The following is a 9,570-nucleotide window of genomic DNA, read 5'->3' on the forward strand; positions in this document are numbered from 1 at the left end:
GTGCGTCACCATATCATATACAGATTCAGCATGCCCAACCGGATCATTTTTGACAACGGCCCTCAATTTTGAAGTAATCAAATTGACAGATTGACTGATCAGTTCAGTTTACATGGAAATACTCTACCATGTACCATCCAAGAGCTAATGGTCTAGCCGAAGCTTTTAACAAAACCCTTTACAACGCTTTAAGAAAGTATGTCTTCGAAACTAAAAGAGATTAGCATGAAAGACTCTCTGAAATTCTGTGGGATTATTGTATTATAGCCCGAGGACCAACTCAGTCGACCCCCCACTCTCTTGTATACAGGGGTGAAGCTGTGTTGCGTTGAGAAATTCAATTGCCTTCCCTCAGGATAGCCCTCCATTGCAGAATGGCAATTGAAGAACGGGCTACCCTTCGCTGTCACGAGCTAGATACACTTGATGAGAAGAGATTTCAAGCATAACAAAGCCTAGAGATTCACAAGAACCATATGCAACGAGCCTTTCACAAATCAATCAAAATAAGATCATTCGTGAAAGGAGAACTGGTTTTAGCAGTAAGGAGACCTATTGTCACTCATGACCGGACTAAGGGAAAATTCAAACCAATATGGGAAGGCACATTTGTGGTAAAGAAGGCCTTTCCCAATGGAGCCTACATGCTAGTCAATTCTGAAGGGGAAGAGGCTATGCTCCTAATATATGCGAAATATTTGAAAAAGTATTATCCTTGAGCTAAGGTCCAAGCTACAAGACCACTAAATTGTTAGTACATGTCCAAGCTATACGACACTAAAACTACGCCACACATGATCTTCCCTTCTGGCCTCACGTGGGCTGGTATGTGGCATGCGTTGGAGTGGAAGACCCTGTCTCAAACAATCCCGAGGATCCACGCGTGCTGGATACCTGCGGGTGTGCGTGCGCACGGGCTCTCCTGTGTACGGATAAGAACCAACAACGAGAGAGATTTCATGGTCGGGTGCGCTCTCATGCTTACCTTACCGTTTGGGGTTCGTGGGACACACTTGGGAGGTTTGCCCTCTTAGAACAATCATGAAGCCCTCTGACAGTCTGCTAATGTAGTTTGGATGGGGACTCTCTTCAGGTCGTCAAAAGGTCTCTCCTCTCTTTCTCATGTGCAACTGCAATGGGGGGCCAGACTATCCCTCCCTACGATGGTTCCCTCTTGGAGGGGCTAGCTGCTGGTGGAAGGGTTCGAGAGATCTTGATGATTGGGGCTCACGGGTTCGATCGGAACCACACATCTTTGGAGGACATGGTCTACTGCCTTGGGCAGACGACGTGTGGAGGAGAAAAGAGAGAGGGTTCTGGATGTGGCCCGGCTTGAGAGAGATAGAGAATGGGTCCATGCCCTCGGGGATATTTTCTCTCTCCGGGAAGGAATGAGACCATGCACTTAGGGGTCTTTTCTCTCTCTGGAAAATTTTCCTTTGTCGTCACAAAGGGATTAAGGGTTCATAAGCAAAAGACAAGTAAAAACAAGTGTTATGCTTCTATTTTAGCGATGAATAACGCTCAATAATCAACCCTTTTACAAGTGACTTAAGCTCGCTTATATGGAGGACTCATCAAATAGGGTTGAATGCTAAAGATAAAGGTTTAATTACAATTTAATAAATTAAAGTAAAATCCCAAATCTAGGTGCAATGACCACAATTCCCTTGAGACCTTTTATGCTAATGAAGAAACCATCCCTAAATGAGGTCCTCCTGCCATTACCAGATCTTGGAAGGTTTTTGGTGGACTTGCAACGATGGTTCAACTAATTTGTTGTTATATCCTCAGTGCTTGATCGATTATGAGAATTTTGATGCCTTTAGTTGTGCTGAGGCAGCCTTTTCCCATGTGGTGGAAGTCCAACTAGATTCATGAACCTTGGTCGATAATGCCATTTGATCAATGATGTTCTGAGGATTCATTTTGCTTGCATATGAAAGAGGAGACTTTCGCAGTCGTTTTACACCAAGTTTGGTCCGTTTTGGTCTTAATTTGCGGCATTTCCTAATTTGGAAAGTCACCAGGAAAAAAGATTATGATGATTGAGCAGGCTTGCTTTTTCAGTAAGCTTGGGATTTGTGCTTATCGGATCATGGATCAGGTACAACAGTTATACCCGTTTGCAGCTCAGTAAGTAGATCTAGGTACTATGCATCAATATTCAGTCTATCCATCCATCATAAACAATTCTTTAAATTATAAGAAATCACAGTGTGAATGTCATATATAATCAGAAATCACCATTCAGATATTCGATTCACATAAATTAGCAGTTCAGAAAACCTTTAGCTTATGAGTACCATCACTATTTATCATACTATGCGTTTCTCAATACCACTCATTCATCTATACCTGAACGTGTTTTACAGCATACATTCTTATCACAATGGAGCATACTTTCATTTCATAATAGAACTTATTTGCATTCCATAGGACTCATAAGGTCAGGTCATGCAATACACCCAAGGCATGCACCGGTATCAATCACACAAGCAAGCCTTGCAATACTCTCAAAGTAGGCACCGACTCATATCGATCTTGGTCATGCAATACACACAAAGCATGCACCTCACTAGTATCAGTCACACATGCAAGTCCTGCAATACTCTCAAAGCAGGCACCCACTAATATCAATCTCGGTCATGCAATACGCACAAAGCATGCCAGAGGAATCACACGGCATTCATCACATCAGATTACACTACCAATGGGTATCCCATTGCGTAATGCTTCATACCACTCTAGCATGTATCACCTAGACCAACACACGGTCTCATCACATATCACGTCAAGTGGCAAGTTCATACTCACCCATCAGTACCACATTATGCATACCATGTCATCACAAAGCATGTCTTATTATTATGCATTCATATCATAGTTGAGCAAAGCTTGCTAAGTAATCATTTAACACTTATCACATTCCACGTTATACTACCAATGGGTGTCCCATTGCGTAGTAGTCATTATCATAGCATAACAGTATAACATTACAATATAACATAACAGTATAACATAACAATATAACATAACAGTACAACAAAACAGTATAACATAACAATATAGCATAATAATACAACATAATAGTATAACATAACATTACGCACTGTTAATGGGTGTCCCATTGCATAGGGGTCATTATCGTAGTATCATAACATTCTCAAGCATTAAATTTTCTCATACTTTGTCAGTGCCTTATGACAGATAATTCTAGTCTCATTATGCAAAGTTTGAGCCTTGTTCACAAATATACAGCTATAATGTAACATTATGACACTTAGTGTGAACCATTCATCATAAGAGGGCTATCACTTGACACTTACACTTATCAATTAGAATTCATAACACTCTATCACAATATTACTATGGCATTTATCATGTAACATTTATCGTAGAGCTATCATTTGGCAATTGCACTCTTCATTTACCACGTATGGTGTGGTCACATAGCATTGTTCACATAACAATATGACATTTAATCAAGTAGTATTCATCTCATGAAACTATCACATAGCACTTAAGATTATCAATATCCACTTACAACACTTTGTCACTTAGGTCCATCAGTGAACAATTTATTAAAAGAGTGTACAATTCACTACATTCACAACCCAAGGTATTCTCATAAAAAACAAGGACGCCATTAGCAAACCATGGGGAGTTTCAGTGTGGTTTTAAAAGCATTTTCTAAATAGACTTACTCATGATTCATACAAAACTGATTTAAGCACATTTGGGACGGGTCATAAAACAATTTATTTCCGAAGACAAGCACAGAAGCTGAAAATCTTGGTAACGAGTAATAGCAATGTACCCCTCTACTCGGGTGCATAACTCTCAATCTAAGGAAAATTTCAAAATGATACAAAGATACAACTTTAAGCTTATCCATAAATCTTTAAAATACCGGTGTTTTGAAAGTGTTTGGATGACTTTTGATAGGTTGAAAGCTCGACAAGATGTGAATGATCTCTACCCGCAGGCCACTTCAAGCTTCAAGTGATGGTTTCCTAAAGGGCACAGCAGTAGGTTCTATCTAGCTCAAGAGAAAGAAGTATGAGAGAAAAAGGGGCAAACAAAAGTGAGATGGAAGGGGAGAGGGCTTAAGTACCCAAGGTAGGTGGGATCCACGTGGGTGCATGCACGACACTGACAAGTGCGATGTTGACATGTACGGCTCTGACAGGCACGACGCTGACAGGTATGGCTGCAGTCAAATCTTTATTTTTCAGTCACGGCACTACGCACGCATGGATTTGCTTCTTCGACAGGCGTGGCATTGCTCCACTTCATTCGTGGCGATGCTCCACTACATGCGTGGCAGTAGTCCCACTTCACGGGCAGCGTTGCCATTTCGAAACGCGCTGCATTACCTCCCTACATGCGCTACACTACTCTTTATGCGCTCGGGTTGCTCCCTTACACATGGGACATTACTCCCATGCACGTGCAACGTTACCTCTTATTTAATATTTTCTTTTCCTTCACACACGGCGCTGCCCTCTCTCTCTCCTCTTATTCCATGTGTTTGCCCTACGCAGCCTGAACTCAACGACACGCGCCACAGTAGCTTTCCTTCGTCTGACCCTGATGTCGTGCACGTCTAATGCCCAAGAAAATTTTGTTCCTTACATCATCGCCCCCCTTAAAAAGGATTTTGTCCCCAAAATCACACATATGAAACCAAACAATAGGGGCAGGGTACCCATATACTCATTATTGTCTAATACAACTGTCTACAACATATACTTAACATCTCAAAGCCTATACTCAGAGTGTCATGCACTAACAAATCAGATACCATATCAATCAAATCATGCAAACATTAAGAGGTTAACATAAGCTGACTGAGTCATTCAACCACACGCAATATCAACAGATCAGCAACTACTAGCTGACTCACTGGTATCAATCTCGAAGTCAGGTTCGGTCATACTCAAAAGGAAAGCACCTTATGAGTACCGGTTACCAAGTCAGTTCTTAAAATAAGCCCAAAGCAGGCACCTTATGAATGCTGATTACTAAGTTAGGTCTTACAATACGCTCAAAGCAGACACTTTATTAATATAAATCATGCAACACACTCAAAGTATGCACCACCGAATTATAGATTCACAAAGTTAGACCCTGTAATATGCCCAAAGCAGGCGCCCTATCGGTATCAATCATGGTCATGCAATACGCTCAAAGCATGCATGACAGAATCACATGGTCCGGCCCTGCAATATGCTCAAAGCAACCACCATACCGATATCACAATGTCAGGTCCCGCAATACGCTTAAAGCAGGCACCTCACAAGTATCAATCATGGCCATGCAATATGCTCAAAGCATGCACCACATAATCACAAGGTCCGGCATGCCCAACAATACGCTCAAAGAAAACACCTTATCGATATCACAAAGTCAGGTCCTGCAATATGCTCAAAGCAAGCACCACACTAGTATCAATCATGGCCATGCAACACGCTCAAAGCATGCACACAGAATCACAAGGTCAGGTTCTGCAATATGCTCAAAGTAGGCAGCTTACAGATATAAAAAAGTCAAGTCCTACAATTTTCTCAAAGAAGGCACCTCACTAGTATCAATCATGGCCATGCAATATGCTCAAAGCATGCACCATATAATCACAAGGTCAGGCCCTGCAATACACTCAAAGCAGGCATCTTACCGATATCACAAAGTCAGGTCATGCAATACACTCAAAGCAGGCACCTCACTAGTATTAATGCAATATGCTTAAAGCATGCACCACATAATCACGAGGTAAGGCTTTGTAATATGCTCAAAGCAGGCACCTTACCGATATCACAAAGTCAGGTCCTACAATACGCTCGAAGTAGGCACCTCACTCTTATCAGTTAGGGTCATGCAATACGCTCAAAGCATGTCTGGGTAATCACACATCACTTGTTGCATTCATACCACGTTTCATACATCACAAGATTGGCCACACAGGTTATATCATATAGTAACTATCTCTTCAATCACATATCACTTATTAGTTCCTAAACAAATGAGGCGGACATACCCCTCAAGCAATGCCCTCAACATTGTTATCATACTAAAACAGTCTCCATAGAATCCACATCAGTTTTCTCACAACTTAGGCACAGTCAAGCAATGAAAGTTCAAATTCTATGAGACATGACAAAATATGGTGCTACAGCAGTAGTGAGAGGAAGCAAGGTCAACCAAATTCTAGATTCTATACTACAATCAAAGGCATACATTTGATCCTTGAAATTGAGGCCTTAGTTCCTTCCCCATCAAGTGCAAAGACCCGACCCTGCGTCTTTGGTTTAGACTCATCCTTCAAATCGATCAGTCTCTAATTAGGTGGCTCGACCTGCCACACTTGAAGAATGCTTTTGTTTTTATCCAACACTCGGAAGCCTCATGACTCTGCTTCCCACAGGAGGTACAATGCACTGGCTGGTTCTACTTGATGTCACCCTAGGCGGCCTTTTTATCATTCCCCCCATTTCCTTTTTCTCGTAGGCCTCTAGAGGGCAAAGTTCATGTCTTTCGCTTCTCCTTCCTTAGTCGGTAATCATCGGAATCTCTTTCTATCTTAGTCGGTAATCATCGCAATCTCTTTCTATCTTTCTAGCCAAATCCACCAATTGGGAGAAGGCCTTAAGATTGACCGACAAAAATCTTCCTCGAATATCAGGTCGCATGCCCCTCTCAAACTTGTTTGCCTTTGCGAGCCTCTATGTTGATAATATACGGTGCCTATCGGGATAACTCCAAAAATTTTGCCACATACTGATCAACGGTCAGCTTCTCATGCTGCAATTTTAAAAATTCAACCTCCTTCCTCTCCTTCACTGATTCAAGGAAATACTTTTCCTTAAAGGCCCATAAGAATCCTTCCTAAGTAGGTTCTACCTCTTCCTCTTCCCAAGCCTGCCGGATCGAACGCCACCAATGTTCGGCATCCCCTTCTAGCGTGAAGGTATCCAGTCTCAACTTCTGCTCATCTGAGCACTGTAAGACTCCAAAGATCATTTGGACTTGCATTAGCCATCTCTCACCTTTCTCTATCCTCCGTGCCCTAAGAAAGTTGGGGGTGCTAGTGTGTTGACTCAGACTTTTCCCGGCTGCATGGTGTGCAGCTCCGGCTGAGTAGAGAGCCCAGCACCGGCTGTGTAGAGCCCAACGCCAGCTGTGTAGAGACCAGCACCACCTGAGTCGAGATCCCAAAACCAGCTATGTAGAGCCCAGCGCCAGCTGAGTAGAGAGCCCAACACCGGCTGTGTAGACCCCAACGCCGACTGTGTGGAGCCCAACGCCGGCTGTGTAGAGACCAGTGCCAGCTGAGTAGAGAGCCCAATGCTGACTGTGTAGAGCCCAATGCCTATTGTGTAGAGAGCAGCGCTGTCTGTGTAGAGGGTCAGGGGCGACTGTGTCTCTAACATGCATGACTTGTGAGTGCCACTTGTTCGATGCGTGCTGATTTAAGAGCCACCTGTCCAGATTTTGAGCCTCTTGGTGACACTTAGCCAGCCACTTCAAACCCAAGAGTACTTAAGCCTATTCTCTCACCCATGCCACTCATTCTTAGTTCATCACTTTTTCTCTCTAAGACACAAAGGTTGGAAGAAGTGGCTGTTGGTGGGGAGCCATTGTTGGGTATCTATGAAACGAGGAGTGGAGAGGGCACCACTATTATTCAGGTAAGTGGATCCATCATCATTGTATGGTAGTAATAAGGATGCATGGGAATTTATGCATGTGAAATGAGCAAGGAAAGTGTATGTGATGTAGATTGGGGGTTTTTGTTCTATAATGAAAGCCGATGCTAAGACTGAATGTATGATTCTTAGATTATGTGAGAAATGCATGTTATGTATGTACATTGTGAAAGAATGGTTGTTATCATGAACCTCAACAGGAAATTAAGGCCATGGAATGTGTTCTTGAAATATATTAGATGCCACTGTGAAATTCCAGAAATATGTGTGTTCTTGTAAGAATTTTTTCAACTACCAAATGGGGTTCGCTTGACTTCAAACCACCTCCATTGGAAATATATATGAGTCTAGTAAAATATTTGTTTTTTCCCATTGCTGAAATTCTTTACAAAAATGATGTAATGTATCAAAATGAGAAGGTATATCATTATTGATTGTTTTCCTGGATTTTCACTAATATCACTGTGGTCACAAAATTTTAACTATCCAAAAGATGATCATTTTTGGCCAAACCATAGCCATTTGAGATATATTTGAATGGACTAAACTTGCATGTAGAAACTACTTTGAAACTCTTCCTAGATTGAATGTTGTACTTCATTTTATGAAGGTGTGTCACTGTGGACAGTATTGATAAAAAAAATAAAAAACTATCACCTTCTTTGGCACAAATTTTTGAGCCAACAAATGGAATCCAAATGCTTTCAAACTGGCTTTGTTAGAAAGATATAAGTCTTGGCTCAAACTTTTATGTTCAAATCGTCACAATTTGCCGCACGGTTCGAGAGTTATAGTGACTTGAAGAAGGGTATGTCGTTGTCCCCTATACACAGCAGCGTGCAGCTAGTTAACCCTCACCTCTTTGAACATTTTAAAGGTCAAACGAGGTCCAACTGCCTTCAAACCAATCCCATTTGAAGGATAGGTTTGTTTAGTACAAAATTTGTTTGGAATCACCTTCAAACTTGTAGACATCGCATTATAAAATTGACAAATTTTATGATTTTTGGACTCTTAGGATCACACTTAACCTAGTAAACCCAAATCCATAGTTCACACAACCGCTCTTGTGACCTGGAACCAGTCTGCCTGCCCCTGTTTTGACCTAGATTTCTATAAACGCCTTGTTTTACCAAAACAATCATTAAAAATAGTATATAAATCTGTTTTGATCCAAATTATTTCTGTGAGCTTCATAAGAGGCTAAGCACAGCACCCAAAGTGAAAAAAGGAAATTTGTACAAGTTTTGAGTTGGACGACACTAGTCGTGTCGCCCAACTTGGACTAGGCAACACTGCCAGAAGTCATTCTAGTAAATGTCTTATATTACCAAAAAAATCATTAAAAATAGTAAATCAAGAATTTCCTTTCCTGGGGTGACACTAGGCGAACTTTTGACTAGGAATTTCCTTGTTACAAGCGCTTATCCTTCCCAAAAAAATTTGTATCCTATAAGGCCACTTTTTGCGCCCATTTGACAAGGGAAGGAGAGAGAAAAACCCTAGGGGATGGAGAGAAATTATTAGAGATAGAGATTAATAACCCTGGAGAGCGGCAGAAGAGAGAGATCTGAGAGAAAAACTCAGAGAGAAAACCCTATCAAACCTAAGCCTGAGAACCCTAGTTCTAAGCCATTTCCAAGGCACAACCACCCTATTCAATCAAGATTTGCTGATAAAAATCCGACTCAGAGAGACAAAAGAGGACCAGTTCTGATACGGGCGAGCCCCAGAAGCCTTGGGAGTCCCAGGTCATCCGGCCCGATTCGCTATCATTTCTTTTTTTTTCTTCTTATTGTATTATTTTAATTTTATTTTGATCTATTTCGTTAATTTTATTTCAAATCGTATTTTGGATGCT

The sequence above is a fragment of the Amborella trichopoda genome, chromosome 1 (genome assembly GCF_054954075.1).
Source record: "Amborella trichopoda isolate Santa Cruz 75 chromosome 1, AtrichopodaSantaCruz75HAP2 v2.0, whole genome shotgun sequence".
NCBI lineage: Eukaryota > Viridiplantae > Streptophyta > Magnoliopsida > Amborellales > Amborellaceae > Amborella > Amborella trichopoda.